The sequence below is a fragment of the Conger conger genome, chromosome 9 (assembly GCF_963514075.1).
Source record: "Conger conger chromosome 9, fConCon1.1, whole genome shotgun sequence".
NCBI lineage: Eukaryota > Metazoa > Chordata > Actinopteri > Anguilliformes > Congridae > Conger > Conger conger.
Window position 1 is genome coordinate 15,063,230 of NC_083768.1, and position 14,805 is coordinate 15,078,034.

Consider the following 14,805-nt stretch of genomic DNA (forward strand, 5'->3'; position numbering starts at 1 on the left):
TCTGAATCGATTAACCTAGGTAATTCAGACAATGAACAAAGAAATGACATTCAGAAGCCCTTCCCTCGGTAAACATGTACCAGGACATGGTGTACTTGTACAGATGGATATCATAGGGGCAATTCCAGCGTTATGGATGTGACATTTGGGCACAACATGACAAACAAAATCCCTAAGAAAAATTCCACTTCTTTCATGATAAGAAATGTTAAAGGTACAATAGGTAAGATTTTTGTGTTAAAACATTGTTACAAGACCATTGTAAATCCCTTCCTATCAATGAAAAAGGCTCACTTACATGTTGACTCACCCTCTGCCTGTGTTCATACTCCTTAAATTTGGGTTTCAAAATATACAGTTGACAGCCCGACACTGTCCAAAAACTTGTATAAATGTACAATAAGTCAAGATAATTGGTTGAAAATTGGTTGTAAATTGCCACAGCCAATGACGTTTCAACGTCAGTGCATTTCCCGAGAAGGGGGAGGGATAAACAGTGTTGTGGTTTGAAGGTGTTTGTTGCTGCTATTCCTCTCTTGACTGTTGGAAGTCTGAAATTACCTATTGTACCTTTAATGCACATTATCGTAGACCCACTTGGCTGTGTGGAAGGGTCAAAACTATTGTTAAACCAGGAAAAATGTGACAAATAGCTTGCATTATGGATGTGATGCAAAAAGACTGATCTACAAAAGCCCAGTCTTCCCTTGACTCTGGGCTATTTGTGTTTCTGTGCTTCATGCACAGTGCCGGTAAAGAGGTAGCCGGAGCACTGGAATGCTTTAAAAATTAACAGGATGGCGATTGTCTGCCATGCAAGGCGCCAACCAGCTCATCAGGAGCATTTGGGGGTGTCTTGCTCAGGGACACTTCGGCACAGCCCGGGCGGGGGATCGAACCGGCAACCCTCCGACTGCCAGACGACTGCTCTTACTGCCTGAGCCATGTCGCCCCCTTTAGCTATAGGACTAAGCTTAGAGACTGGTTATCCTCCTGACACGTGGTCGGGTTCCTAGCTATGAGACCGGCTGCCCTGTATTTTGGCAGTCACGTCTCGCTACCTGAACCTCCCTTTCATCTCGGTTGCTCAATCCTTATCAGTGGAGCTGGAGGCAGGGTCCCCCTTGCGTGTGTCATTCGTCACTGCTTTCCGCTATTAAAAAAACGAGGTATGTGGTAGTCGGAGGACAGGAACGCTTTTTAAATGAAAGAACTTCCTTTAGCTATGGACCAAGCGTAGAGACTGGCTATCTTCACTACTCTTGATCAGTGTTAGTAGCTCGGAGACTCGCTGCCTGGCATTTCGGCAAGTCTCGACTCTCTACCCAAAAATTGTTCTCGCCTTTGTTTATCAGCTACATCCCTTACAGGATAGCTAGAGGCGGAGTCTGCCTTACGCATTTACTTTCGATTTCACTATGCTCAATAGGTCTAGGTCTAGGTTTGTCTGCATCTTTGGTCTAGGTTTGTTTTGTCACTTTTCTGTCATTTACAAAGTCACGTATATGGTTAACCACTCTGTCACTATTAGTAGAGCTTGTGTTAACTGTTACCTCACCAGTAGTAGACTAGTAGAGTCGGCTTTGTGCAGTTACTTTCGTTGTCCTTTTTCTGTTATTTACAAAGCTAGGGCTGCCACAATGAACACTGTGCTGTGGGTAGGACTATAAGGCAGTCTGAACTCCTTGCTGTACCCTCTGGTGTGTTTAGGACTGTGTGTCCCTCTGAACATCCTACTGTACACCGTGCTGTGTGTAGCGCGGCAGCCACTTTGTACGCAGTGGTGACCTGTGCGCTGTGGGTTGGGCTGTATTGTGATAGCTCTCTTGCTGCTAGTAGGGCTAGAGGCGGAGTTTGCTGGGGTTCTTTCGTCATTACCGACCACATCACCAGGCTCGGTAGAGGTTAGCCGGAGGTCTGGTTTCCGCTCCGGGACAGGTTGCCCTTGAGGTAGGCAGTCACATCATTTACCTGTTGTTCCCTGCCTCAGATGTGCGCTTCTGAGATGACTAGAGAAGCACAAGGCGGAGGGTTGCTTGGATGGTCTTGGTCGTGTGCTGGGGAACCTTTTCCTGATTTAGTTGCACTTTATTAACTAGTGGTTACCTAGTGGTCCATGGGTAACTTGTCCTTGGGTAAGATCCCCTTCACTGTTGCACCCCGTCCTTGGACCGCATGCTCTCGCTGTTCACAAAAGCTCCCCATCACGGTCGCGCCTGGTTCTCCGAATCCACTCCCTCACACTTTCTAAAAACTGTTTTTAAAGTCTCATGCAGAAAATTTGATATCCATGTAATGCTTCGCTGAACATAAAAATAGCTATTTTTTATGAATTATATCTTCGTCTTGAGTTTTATGAGAAGATACCAGCATCATGCATGTGACGCCAATCCGTTATGGATGTAACACGTCTGAAATGCAGATTGTTTGACGATCTACTTCCCAAGCAAATTTTATCGTAACACATTTGTTGTCATCTGAAATGGTTCTGAATGTCAGTTTTGACACTGAGAAAACTATCTGAAAAGGTTTTGAATGTTTTCAGGATGGCCGTCAAATATAATTGATTGTAATGGTAATGCGACTAATAAATAATTGTTTAAGCATTTCCCTGTTATTAGCCTACATTTTAAAGATTTAAGACATTTTAAAGAAGTAATCGAGAAGGAACTAGTAGGTGAAGGAAGTCGTTGACGACTGATAAATTCTCATCATAATGAAGTTCTGTCACGGTTCTTGGCTTTTTCTTAGTAATTTCTTCGTAATTTCTCCTCATATTTTTGCCAATTTAATGATAAGTTCACTTTGGCTGTCAGGGAATCAATGCTCTCATGCTGACTACGGATTCTAATTGTCTGCAACGTGTGGTCTGATTGCCGATGAGGGTAAACTGTGTGCCTTTCCCATGTCCCATGTCTTGGTTAACCAGAGCTTGTTTGTCATACTTCATCACTTCTTCAGCACTGTTAGACTTTTTAATTTGTTTGTGGTTTGGAGAGACCAGTATCATTTACCCATGGGGTTTACGGTCAAAGGAGCTGAACACTTCTTCTTAGGGGAATGTGTACGGTTCGCCTCATCTGCACGTTCACATTTTTATTTTTAGTGCACAAATGCCAGGCACTTGATAGTTGGACAGCTGATAAGATTCTTTTGGGAATGGAGACCCCTATATAATCTTCCTTCTGTCTAGGCCAAGTGCCATTGTTAACTGCTACCTTTGTCAAGTAGGGGCCGGTAGGCTGAGTTTAAGGATGGAGGGAGTGCTGAGGCCCGCTTGTAAGATGATAGGCTCAGACTTCCTGCTGTGGAATCAGAGACGGTATGCCATGTATGTCTTTCGTTATGACGTTAATGTTCCTGTCCTAGGTAGGCTACAACACAATTGGGAGCCTACCCAGGCATCTCCCTTGTGCTATAGGGGTACCTATATTCTACTCCCCTCGTCTTACGACCACCACAATCTGTAGGACATAAGGTTGAGTTTCCCTACCGTTTGTTTCCTCGCTCAACTCAGATTAAACTTCTTGACCGTTTTGATGGTTGGCTAATTGCCGAGGAGTTATTTAATCCTTTTTTGTTTACCCCTTCCTCCTCTGGGGTGTATCCTGTGTCTCTAGGGATGCCCCCAGAAAATATCAGTGGTTATCCCACGTCTTGTGGAGATGTAATGGTTAGAATCGTTCATAAATTCAGAACAGAGTGGGAACTTATGCATTACTGAATATTTAGACGAACACAGAAAGAAGTTGTAATACAGCACACCAATATGATTGTAAGAAATACACTTGCTCTTGGGATTGGTCTGTTTGGCCAAGTTATTTTTTTTCTCTGTTATTTCCCAGAATGTAGATACAGTATGCTAATGTTGATTGTGTGAGGACACCCAGTTTTAGAATCCTAGCTATGCCACTAAACATCATGTATGTATTATTTGGAGATGCAGTTGTTAGAGTGTGGGAATTTACAAACACGCATACTACTGAATTTTCAAACGAAGCTGGAGAAGTTGCAGAAATGTACTTACTCATGAAGTTCACCTTTTGCTGTTTGAAACGCTCTTGGTCCATGTTGGTTTCAGTGTCAGTTCCTGTCTTTTTCATCGCCACTCTCCCACAAGGAATGCAGAACCTAAAGTCCAGTCATTCATGCCATTTTCTGTAATGAAACATTATTCCGTGATTAAAAATGTTTACCTCAAAAGAAGTGAATAGCCTGTGCTTCTGTATGTCATTTTATCGTGCTTTACAGTAGAGGTACATGGCATCGCCCCTCCCCTGCCAGAGAATCATTATCACCTTGTTTCAATGTGAATGAGATGGGCCGGAATTCGCACTGAGCGAAACTCACATATTAATGAGTAAAGATGAATAGGTGCATTGGGACTCTGAGGTTTCTGTCAATATGTTTGGTGCATATGTATGGTAAAATCTCACAAAGTTAATCATCCAAATAGAAAGGAAAGTTGATCTGATCTGATCTGATATATCATTCATGTATATTTTTGTCATTATATTGGAACATGAGTTTTTGACAAAGAGAAATGGTATCAAGGATTGTTAAAATATGCCTTTCATTATCTGAGTCTGTGTCTTCAAGCAGCATCTCCCCCCATCCCTTCCTACCTCCATGTGAACCTTAATTGTTGTCTTTGTGATTTACGTAGTGTTTCGGTATTTTTAGTTGGCTAGGTAAGCAGTATTTGGATAGTTAAGTTTGGTCACTTTTGCTTTGTTGTTTGTTTATTTGTTGATTTAAAAAAAATAATAAAAAAATAAAAATAGGCCCTGGTCCTTATCTTTGTTGTACGGGTAGCAATTGAAATTGTACTTCCCTCTGGGGTCTTTCAGCGCACTTAGCCCTGGTTATGGGTATGCACTTTGTTGTACGTCGCTCTGGATAAGAGCGTCTGCCAAATGCCAATAATGTAATGTAATGTAATGTGATGGGGTCGGAGTTGTAAACTATAAGCGTGGCGTGGGGGAGCCTGCTGTTTTAATGCCCTGCATTACAAATAAGAGGCTGATAAGGATGTAAACTGCTGTTCTTGCTAGCAGAGACTCTTTTTAACAATCTGGCATCACTGTTTTGCGGTTTTATTATGTCACAGTTTTTTGTATGATATAAATATGAATGCAACAATAATTTGAGACATCGACAACTCAACCACAAGGGGGCAGAGTGGATGTTCACATTACTACTTTCTTTTACATTGCCTTAATATGCCCCAAAAATGATGGTGTCCTGAAATGGGGGACTACAGTGCAGTCTGAAAGTATTTGGACAGTGGTACAATTTCTGTTCTGTTGGCTCTGTATTCTCGGACATTGTATTTGTGACAATGAATATGAGGTTAAAGAGCAGACTGTCATCTTTCATTTGAGGGTATTTTACAGCCATGTCAGCTGATGTAGGAATGACATCCCTTTTTATACATAGTCCCTCCATTTTAGGGGACCAAATGTAATTGGACAGTTGGCTTCTCCAAAGTTTCTGATCAGTCAGGTGTATTTATATAGCTTTCAATATCTAGTCTTGATTCTAGGCTTTTGATAACATTTGGAGCCAACATGACAGCCAAGGAAGTCATTATGAGTCATAGAAAAAAAAGACATACACCAAACAATATGCTTACCACATTAAATTGTTTGGGGCAAGTGTTAATGTAGTTTAATTAAAAAATAAGTCACTTTTTTTTAGTTACTTTATAATCAAACAATTCCGTGAGATCAATTTCTGGTGTAGCCTACTATATTCCCACATCTGGACTGAAATAATGTGGGTTTTTTTTTTTTAAAGGGGCTTTGTCACAAAGCAGCTTTACAGAGAAACTGGTCCCCAAGAGTACGCCTAGGGCAAGACTGGCACGGAAAAACTCCCTGGCTAACAGAATGAAACCTTGAGCAGAACCTGACTCAGTAGGGGAACCCCTCTGCCACTGGTTACATTATTACATTACATTACATTATTGGCATTTGGCAGACGCTCTTATCCAGAGCAACATACAGTTGATTAGACTAAGCAGGAGACAATCCCCCCCTGGAGCAATGTAGGGTTAAGGGCCTTGCTCAAGGGCCCAACGGCTGTGCCGATATTATTGTGGCTACACCGGGATTAGAACCACCGACCTTGCGTGTCCCAGTCATTTACCTTAACCACTATGCTACAGGCCGCCCTAGTGACACCGCTATACAAATAAAAATTGATTTAAATTGATTGATTGATTGGTTGTTCTTTCATTGTATTCTATTCGCGTTACATGAATATTAAAAAAGGAAATAAACTCTAGTGTGTGTATGAAACAAACTATGTTAGATGTTACATGTTAGAATTCCACGTGATTTGTTGTCTTTCACCTAAAAGGGTGAAAAAGGAAAACTTTGCACAATTTACCGGATGGAAATAGCCTAAAAACAATGCATTATTTAATTCCAAATGTTGGCGTCACTTTTACATGAGGGGAAACCGCAGATGGTTGTCACACTTTTTACTCAGTTGTGACTCACTTAATTTCAGCATGTCATATAAGAGTGATTTCAGCACTAGCACAAACCTTTAAGTAGGTAGGTAATATTATATATACCTTATATCCTCTTGCATTAATATAAGGAAAAGTTAGAGACTCACAAAGACAACCTGTCACAGAGTTTTCAGTAAAAAATGTTCTTTTTAAACATTCATAAATTCATTAATATTGTAGTCACCAAATATGTTGTACAATTGAAATATCTGAAATGTTTTTTCCAGGTTTTTCACCAAGCTTTCATAGCAAAATTTTCTCAACGAGGTAAGGTACTGCTTGGGCAAAAAATAAATGTATTTGATGGACATGACCAGATAACATTTCAAATGTTTAGGGATAAATATTTGTTTTAGATTTGACAAGAAAAATTACGTACCTTAACCGACAACAAAGTAAATGTGACAACCATCCCCAACATTGCATTGTCTAACCATGTAGATATGGGTCAGGAGCTTCAGTTAATGTTCACATCGACCATCAGAATGTGATCTAAGTGACTTTGACTGTGGAATGATTGTTTGTGGCAGACAGGGTGGTTTGAGTATCTCAGAAAGTGGGATCTCCTGGGATTTTCACGCACACTAGTCTCTAGAGTTTGCAAAGAAAAAACAAACCAAAAAAATCGAGTAGTTCCGCAGACTGAAACGCCTTGTTAATGAGAGACGTCAGAGGAGAATGGCCAGACTGGTCAAAGCTGACAGGAATGCAAATAACCACACATGCATTTCTGCAACAGTGGTATGCAGAGGAGCATCACTGAACACACAACGCATCATAACTCTAAGTCTAAAAAAAAGTCTAATAAATACCTAATTGCTCGGTGTGTGTGTGTGTGTGTGTGTGTGTGTGTGTGTGTATATATATATATATATATATATATATATAAAACAATGGGCAAATTAAAGGGACAATAGGTAAGATTTTTGTGTTAAAACATTGTTACACGACAATCCCTTCCTATTGTTGAAAACGACATGGTTCAGGCAGTAAGAGCAGTCGTCTGGCAGTCGGAGGGTTGCCGGTTCGATCCCCCGCCTGGGCTGTGTCAAAGTGTCCCTGAGCAAGACACCTAACCGCCAAATGCTCCTGGCGAGCTGGTCGGTGCCTTGCATGGCAGCCAATCGCCATCGGTGTGTGAGTGTGTGTATGAATGGGTGAATGAGAAGCATCAATTGTACAGCGCTTTGGATAAAGGCACTATATAAATGCCAACCATTTACCATTTACATAACAGCTGTCAAAAGATGGGATAACACATATATCGGTACATTTCATGAGGGTAACATCTGTCATAACATTTGCCGATAAAATTATGTCAGTTTTATATAATTTCACATCAACTGGCATCATCTGCTTTATCATTTCGCGACAGCTGGTATGTCATGTGTATGGCAGTGTTTTGTCAGCCTTATGGCGAGGGGTTGAAGTGACTTTGTAATATTCCACAGTGCCCCCAGCAGCCCAATCAAGCAAAAATTGGCAGTTGAGAAATAATTTTATTATTAGTAAATATGTATGTACTATTGGAACAATATCTTGATGAATATTCTGATGAGTAAAAAACTGGATGAATATGTGCCTGTGAATGGCCATGCAGTAGTGCATAATCATCAAATGACTAATTTGGATGGTCCAGGTACCTCATTGGAATGATTGCTCAACAGGTGGGATCATTGAGGAGGTTGTATTAGCCTGCTGCTGGAGGACTGAATTACAAGCTATAAAAACCTGTCACTGAAAATGCAGTGCTCTACTAAGCAAAGTTTGTCTTAAATAGCCTATCTGACAAGTAGGCTTATTTCGCGTTTAACCTTAATAAACCTTCATTTAAATTCAAAAGCAGCAGAAGAGAGAAAAGGAACATTGAAATCGACATTGTTACATGTCTGTGACCTAACAGATTAATGCATTATGGTGCTATTTAGACAATTGGCTAATTGTGGATATTTAAGCTTCAGTAAATCAAAGCAGGACTGCTGGCCTGGGTAATAAGTTAAATCTTGCAGCCGGCATATTCTTGTGTCATTACAAAAAGTACAATAACATTTCACTGTGCAAATTTTATGGTCTAGAAAATATTATATGTGCTGTACATCTTTCCACTGACTATGTCATCATGAGCTCTTTTATACATCTGTCATATAGTTGGGCCTGAATAGAAATAATGAAGTGGGCCAGAACTACCCATCCTGCCTTTCATAACTGAGTGGTTCAGCCAAGATAAATTAAGATGTCTATTATACAGTTAAAAAAAATGTTTCCACATAACACAGGGACTTGAAAGACAATAACCAGAACCTTACACTCAAGCCCCTATAGCATTTTGGCAAAAATACAAACACATTATAGATTTCCACTCAGCTCACAATTATGAATCACACTTTTTGCTTAACTTAGCACACACGTTTTTGTGATTTTATTGGTGTGTTTGTTTTATACAGTATTTTATAATATAAAGTAACATGTTCTAAAATCAGCGACTGTCCATGTGTGTGTAATTTTGACACAACAATTAGTCATTTTGTGAAGCAACAGAAAAATTTAATTTAGCCAGGGATTTGTGGAGTTTGGTTAATGGTATTGTGGTTTTTGTTTAGAGTTTTGAGAACTTGAGGTATGGTTTTAGAAAACGTGTGTAAACAATTGAAAAAAACTATAATACAGTATACAGTATATGGTACTTGTGGGTTCCGTCGGATTGATGGGCAGTGGGATTAGCAAGAACAGGGGACATCTACCACATAATCAGTACCTGCAGTTCACTGGTTTTTGGCAAAACATAATAAAATGAACTTCCTCTTATTTCTCCTAAACAGTCCACTAAAATATGTTTCTGAAAACATTTCAGGCGAGAAATAAGCAATGCAGTTGCTGAATCTTGATTCATATTTCATATACGCCAACGCCAGCTGACATGCCCTCAAGGAAGGAGGCAATCACAATACAGAACACAAGGATGCACAACAAAATAAAATAATAAATATAATAATAAATAAAAAAGAAAATGCCTGCTATCCATTTTCCTCAACTTCAGTAGGCAGAGAGACAGCAGAAGTAAGTTCTTGGCTGTTGTGATGGAAATGAATGGAACACATTGTTTACATGATTCTTATGAAATTGGTGAATGCGCCAAGTTCTCTTAAATCACTCATACAAGCAATGAAAGAACAGATCTGATCGTATGAGTGGTTCTTGCATGAATGGTAAATGGTAAATGGTTGGCATTTATATAGCGCCTTTATCCAAAGCGCTGTACAATTGATGCTTCTCATTCACCCATTCATACACACACTCACACACCGACGGCGATTGGCTGCCATGCAAGGCGCCAACCAGCTCGTCAGGAGCATTTGGGGGTTAGGTGTCTTGCTCAGGGACACTTTGACACAGCCGGGGGATCGAACCAGCAACCCTCCGACTGCCAGACGACTGCTCTTACTGCCTGAGCCATGTCGCCCCACATTGAATAATAATAAAAAAACAATAGAATTGAAAATGTGTCTAATATTTTATAATATTCTGTAATTCCAGAGAGGACTTTCCTCAATGAAGTACTAACCAACTACTTTCTATCTACATATTAGGCCTATACACAGTGAGCACTTTATTAGCTATTTAGTACACTTCATTTTTAGACTTCTGCTACTGTAGCCTATCCGGTTCTGATGCAGTGTGTGTTCAGAGATGCTCTTCTGCATACCACTGTTGTAATGTGTCGTTATTTGTGTTACTATCACCTTCCTCTCTCCTCTGACCACTCTGATTAACAAGGCATTTTTGCCCACAGAACTGCTGCACCAATCTCTGCAAACTCTTGAGACTGTTGGGTGTGAAAATCCCCAACCAACAATCATGTCACGTTGGAAATCACTGACATCACATTTTTTCCCATTCTGATGGTTGATGCGAACATTAAGTGAGGCTCCTGACACGTATCTGCATGATTTTATGCATTTCACTGCTGCCATACGATAGGCTGATTAGATAATCACATGAATAAGTAGGTGTACAGGTGTTCCTAATAAAGTGCCCAGTGTGTGTATATTTACGTACCATATGATGTGTCTTTACGGTTTGACACTTACATTTGTTACTTGGCTACATGTTAAGGCTGCTGTCTGGCAGATTAATCAGTTGAGTTGTTTAAGGCATTTTTTTAGGTTGTTTAATGTTTGAACAAAACAAAAATCTTTTCGAAAATTAACCCAAAAATAAAGAAAACTAAGGGCACTTTAGCAATTAGTCAGTTGTAGTTGTGAAATGAACTGCTTTAGTACAGTTTCAGTTTTTTGATTGTCTAAACTTGTATTTTATGTGACAGCTTAACTAGCAGAGTTTTGCATTAATGCTGTGTGTTTCAGTGCTATTGACTTTCAGAACAAAGCTTTGGCAGATTGCTCCCTTAAAGTGCTTTTTATAGACAGAAGTCAATGTGGCTAATTGCCTTGGTGTCTCATTTATACGGTGTTCTTATTTGGTAGGCGTTTTTTTTTTTTTTACAAGAATGAATAAATAATAAATGAATAAACAAGTAAAAACCGGAAGTTCTGCTAACATCTCTTGGGATGGTAAAAAAGGGCTTTATACCCCTCTTTCACTGCAGAGCTGGAACCAAACTGGCTTACTGAAGGAAGGCTTGGCAATGAAATTCTGTTATTAGTTTTGATGTGCTGACTGGTGTCAGCTTCACCCTCTATAGTGCTGGCGCTGGCCTCCTTGGATGCCAGCTGTGGGCAGAGTTGGTAGGAAGTAGAACTGGGTCTGCAGTACTGCTAAAATCTGAGGGCAAAGAAAGGAAGAAAGGAAGATACTGTCATTTGCTGATGCCACAGCAATGCAGATTGATTCAAAGCAGTGGGGTTCCATGCTTTTTGGAAAAAGTTTGAGTTGTGGTCTCACTCTCTAATAGTAGTAATGCAATGGAAACGCAATCATACTTATAACCTTTCAACCAGCTTTGGAACCACCTCATACTAGCCTGGTTCTAACGTCTCTGTGGAAAACGATAACTCATACAATTATGGAATTTTCAAGATAGCAACACTGGCTCTCTCTGACAATAGTTGTGCAGTTCAGAAGATGTTTGACAAGACCTAAACATTGGTAATCGTCCAACTCAGCCCTTGAGTACTCTAAATGAATATGCTTAGGATTTCCCTTCATTAAAATTATATAGGTTCTGATTTAAGTGATTTTTGGAATTGTTGCCCTGCTAATGGTATGTGTACAAATACAAATAATAAAACATCTAACTGGATAGGTGTATTACCACCTTTTTAAAATCATTATAATATGTTTTGTGGTGTCAAACAAAATCATTACTGAGTGAAAAATGTCCTATTAATTGTGCTTTAAAGGGACAATAGGTAATTTCTGACTTCTAATGGTCAAGAGAGGAATAGCTGCAACAAACACCTTCCAACAATAACAGTTTATCCCTCCCCCTTCTCTGTAAACACGCAAACGTTGAAACGCCATTGGCTGTGGCAATTGGAACCAATTTTCAACCAATGAGCTTGAATTATGGTACAGTTATACAATGTTTTGGTACAGAGTGTTTTGGTACAGAGTGTAACAATGTTTTAACACAGAAATCTTACCTATTGCACATTTAAAAAGGCAGGCTTACAAATTCTGAAAGAAGATTGTAGTACCCAGTTTCATCAGAGAGATTAAAGAGCCTGTTAAAATAACTTTGCTGATCTGTATTAATACCTGAATTATGTAAAAATAGACAATTCAGATATAGTCTAATGTGTTCCTGTCTATTCTTGCTTAGTGACCAATCAATTTTTGTACTTAATCTTTTTCCCTATGCATTCTACATTACATTACATTATTGGCATTTGGCAGACGTTCTTATCCAGAGCAACGTACAGTTGATTAGACTAAGCAGGAGACAATCCTCCCCTGGAGCAATGCAGGGTTAAGGGCCTTGCTCAAGGGCCCAACGGCTGTGCCGATCTTATTGTGGCTACCCCGGGATTAGAACGATTGACCTTGCGTGTCCCAGTCATTTACCTTAACCACTATGCTACAGACCTACCTCTCTTTCTATTTCATCCTCCTCTCCATTCCACTTTTTCCTGTATCTCAGTTCATTTCCGCTTTTTTCTCCTCAAAGGGGCACACTGGGGTCAAAAAGCTAGGTGGAAACTGAGAACTGCGTTCGCAAAGCATCTTTGAAGTAATAACATTAACCAGTAATGTTATGGGAAAAGGCTACATGAAAGGTTGGGCGAGTTAGAGAGAGTGGGTGAATTGAAAGGGAAGGATGAGCAGAGTTGCTCCAGCAAACGTATATTGAAAAGACAGCTGCACACATTCAGTAAGGGGGTTAAGGCCAAGGAGGAGGGCCATGACCGGGATGCAGCTGTCCAGAGGAAACATGCAGCAAACATTTTTTTCACTACATTTCCACTCTAAAGCAAATGCCTCCCTCTCTGTATTATGCAATCTTTAATGACTGAACTTTCAAGAGGTTTCCCTTCACAATTCCTGGTTTGCGATTCACTATCCACTGAAAACTACTACTTTCCTGACTTGTACTAAATACAAGTTAGGATTAAAATGTATTAGCACTTTTTAAAAGCTCAGGTAAATACAATTAAAATGAAAATATATTGATTATAGATAACATTTGAGTGCAATAACATTTCTACACTCATATTACAGTTTTTTTCAAATGTTTACAAACTAACACTAGGACTTGAAAACACAGTACCAAAACCTTACACTCATGTACCAAACCCCTATACCATTTCTGCAAAAATATAAGCACATTCTCTGTTTCCACTCAGATCTAGATCACACTTTTTGCTAAATTTTACACACAATTCTCTTCTTTTGGCACAATTCTCATGAATATAATTTCTTGTATTCACATGGAAAGCACTACTATTCAAAATGCTAAATACAAATGACCAATTGGCCACATTACTTCCTCACCAGTTTAAACACCAGTTTAAACCAGTTTAGTTGCAAACTAATGCATGAATAAAAGGGCCACAGGTTTGCTCTCCTCTGTTAGGGAACAATAGATACTAGTGTACAGTTGAATGCCACCAGCATGTGTTCAAATGTTTACATTAGTTTTGAAAAATATGAATTATTTTGTTGTACATTTAGTTTTTTTCAGTTATTTACACACGTAACCATACCTCAGGTTCTCAAAAATCACACTCAACAAGAACCACAACACCCTTAAACATGCTGGAAAACTGCACACATTTCTGGCTAAATGCATCTTCTCAAAATCAATTTTTATCACATGAATAAACCTTACTGCGAAACAATTGGACACTGAAAATGAAAAACCCTATTATGAATATCTTTACTTATCAGTAGGCTTATGCCTTTTGCATTTTCAGCATTGGACATACAAAATATGGACAGTAGCTGAATATAAAACAGAAACACCAATAAAATGACAAAGTAATATTTCACTATACATGAGAGAAATAAGGTGTTCTCTATACAAATACAAATACTGTATACAGTAGACTAAATTCTAACTGTCAAAATGAAAAAAATTTGTGCCTGCATCCTGTCTTTCATTCCTGTCTGGTCACAGAACCTCATCCCCATGACAGGCGATATTTTCCCTGGCCAAGCAGTGGAAGGTATCTGGCATCTAACCCTGGAGTGCATCTATAGGAATATCACCACATGCCTCACGCCTGTGGAAGGGGCATCTATGTTTGTGGATTCTAGTTGTATACTTGCAGATAAAATGGATTCAGGAATGGTGAATATGGTGAGAGATAAATCTGGGGTGGGCAAAGGAGCAGCCTGGTGGAAACTAACGTTGACCCAGATGATAACATACATGGGCTGCTCTGGCCCATCCATCTGTGCTGCTGGAATCTTGATGTTGTGGAGGGTGTCTAAAGGATGATCAGATGGGATCTATTGTAGGGGCCAAAGTTTACATGGTGTTGGAGAACTCCTACCCCTCCTCCATCTCTTACTTTTACTCTCAATGCAGCATTGGCATCCATTGTTCACCAATACAGGAGAGCATACGTATCTGTGGTGCTTTTATTCATTTGTAAGTTGTGATCGCTAATTAAAGATTTATGTGACTAGTGTCTCAACTGGTGAGAAGGTAATGTGGCCAATTGGTCATTTGTGTTTAGCATTTTGAATAGTAGTACTTTCCATGCGAGAATTGTGCCAAAAGTAGAGAATTGTGTGTAGAGTTCAGCAAAAAGTGTGATTTAGGATTGTGATCTGAGTAGAAACAGAGAATGTGCTTTTATTTTAAGCAATAGTGTGCTTAA